A 2,795-nucleotide genomic window follows, 5' to 3' on the forward strand; every position below is an offset into this window, starting at 1 on the left:
AGTGGCATTTTGGTCTAGGTTTCAGAGACCTAATGAACATGTATAGCCATGAAATAAGTAAATATGAAATTTTTACATCTACAAATAATTACAAAGGACAATTTTAAGGTAGCTCCTTTCTAAATATTCATCCTAGTAATTTTCCCTTTGTAATACCTCAGGCGGCCAAAGCCTGACTTTATCCACTTTTTCCAGGGAGCCGAGAATTGGGAAAGAATGCTCCAAATGTAATAAATCAATCTGAGATATAGGGATAGAAAGTAGGCATGGAGAGAAAATAGGAGAAAGGAAAGTTGGAAAACCTACCATTTATGTCCCTGAGACCAACTACACTGATCCCTGTCCTGAGGACCTTCCAGAAACAGATCTTCCAAGTCTAGAGACCTGTGAGTTTATATTTTTTAATCCCAAGATCTTTTCAATTTCCAATATTCAGGAAAGAAGGAAAAATAGTTTACCCTTGGCCAAATGGTAGAGGCAATAGTTGAGTCCTGTACAATGTTACTCTGCAGGTGCAAAACTGACAGATTGGTTTTTTAATTTTTTAATTTTAAGGTTAGTTTGTTCAGTTCAATGATGAAAGCTATCAGAAGACTAGTCTCCTGAAAATTATTTTTTCTTAGAAAGAAAGAAATGAAAATCAAAACTCTCTGAGCATAGCCACAGCCGCTGCGACAGTCAAGCCTCTCTGCAGGCGGGGCCAGTACATTAGTTGATGGAGTCACTCCGTGGGACAACAGGAGTGGAGTCTGGATCATCCTCATCACGCTCCAGCTCCAAGTCATCTATTTCCTGGAGGAAAGGTTCATCTCCCTCCACACTGTTTCCAGTGTCCTCCAAGACCTGGGTATCAGAGTGTCAAGATAATGACCTGATTCAAATAGCTGTTTCCCACTTACTTTATTTTTTTCCTTGCTTGTTCTTCTTTTGTCCATTTCTTTTTAATTTCCAAGAGTTCTGCATCAAACTTGGCCTTCCAATTTAAGAAAGTCTCAATAGTACCAGGAGTGCCATAGCAAAATTGCTTTTCAGCTTCTTCTGCCTCTCCTTTTTCTTTCCTTTTGTCCTCTCTTCTGGTTTTTATCTGATCTACAATTTCATTTAATTTTTCTTGCACAACTGTCACTAGAGTAAAGATCATCACCATATCAAGATTCTCTTCAGCCTATAACGCTAATAATGTCTCAGACATTTAAAATTTATCTTCTAGATTTTCATGGGAAAATATTTCATAAAGGGAAGGTTCATTTGGGTATTTTTCACTGTGTGTAAACTTGAGGGACACACAGTCTGGACAGTTCCATCATTTTCTCCAGCCTCCGATGTCATAGGAAAAGTGAAGCTGGGTAGATTTTCTGATAATGATTAGCAGGACCTTGTCAGTGAAGCACTACTGAAGGAGAATGTGGTATTGGGAGAGTCTATTTACATTTCGGAAGACTAGTCTATTAGGAGGGTTGGACCAATGTGTAATCAAGCTGTGAAGGAGTCGGGGTAGATGAACTCTAGAAACCCAGCTCACCGGGCTGCTCTCTGCTGGAATCTGTCATTGTGACCCTTGCCGCTGTCCACGGATCACCCAGATGCCTGGACAGCACACAGCAGCCGGTGACCAGGGCCATGCTGGGAGAGACAGACTAGTTTTTCACATTTAAATTTGCAAAACACAGCCACACCAGAGCCAAACTATGATTTCAGTCAACCTACTGATTACAACAGCTTGACGATTTATGCACAAACTCAAGCAATGAAATATAAATGCTCACACTGGCTGAAGTCCCAGAAGAGATGATGGTTTTCAAAAGTTTTCACTCTGCTTTTTGTATATTTTCCATCCTAGAAACAAACAATTTTTTTTTTTCAATAAATGCCTGATGCCTTAGTTAGAGGGTTAGGACTCTGAAATGCTAACCCTTGTGAAGAGTTACAGTTTTCCATGGGTATTTCATGGTAGCACAACCACCAGCCACAACACTATCCATAGTAGCTTTGGGGAAAAGGTGGAAAGACAGCTTCATGGCAGAGATGGATTTTTAGCTTGTACATTTGTGTGTATATCTATACATCCTTCTACGTTATGTGTTTCTCTGTGTACAATGCATGCATCTACAAAAACAGTGTACATCTATTTACTCTCACTGATATAAAACATATTGTACTACTTTAGCCAATCCTTCTACCTCTCAACAAATTCACTTTGGGCTGAGACCCAATATAGCCAAGAAGGAAAATTTTTCCAAATTATGAACAATTTCACAAGTAGGAGTGGATGAGTTTACACAAAACTTGTCATGTTAATATTCACTTTCCATCCACCACTAGTTCAGGTCTGGATGCTAAAAATGTATCTGGAGTCTTTACTTTCTGACTGCCCTTTGGGTTTTCTGGGGTGTGAGAGTGCCCTCTGGTGGAAATTTCGTTGGAAAGGTAAAGTAGAGGACGCCCCTGGCTCTGGGATGGTGGACCGCAGGTCCAGTAATGCACATTGAGCCTCTGTGAAGACCAGAGAGCACAGAGAATCCAGATCCAAGGCTCTCTGTTCCTCCTCAACCCTGGCCTCCTCCCCACAGTATTGTCGAAGCCACACACTGTCTAAATAAGCGCTGTCTAATAGAGCTTTTTACAGTGAGGTAAATCTCTACATTTGTGGGAGCCAATATGCTACTGAGCTACTGAGCACTTGAAATGTGGCTAGTAAGACTGAGCAAGTGAATTTTCTTTAATAGTGAGGTGAAATTCACATAACATAAAATTAACTATTTTAAATTGTACGATTTAGGAGTGTTTATCCCTTT

At 40.1% G+C, this 2,795-nt stretch overlaps 1 pseudogene; it reads right to left on the reverse strand.

Moving 5' to 3' along the window:
• Positions 1 to 708: 708 nt before the first annotated feature.
• On the reverse strand, positions 709 to 1,550 carry LOC128597641 (RWD domain-containing protein 1-like; annotated as a pseudogene).
• Positions 1,551 to 2,795: the final 1,245 nt, after the last annotated feature.

The sequence above is a fragment of the Nycticebus coucang genome, chromosome 10 (genome assembly GCF_027406575.1).
Source record: "Nycticebus coucang isolate mNycCou1 chromosome 10, mNycCou1.pri, whole genome shotgun sequence".
NCBI lineage: Eukaryota > Metazoa > Chordata > Mammalia > Primates > Lorisidae > Nycticebus > Nycticebus coucang.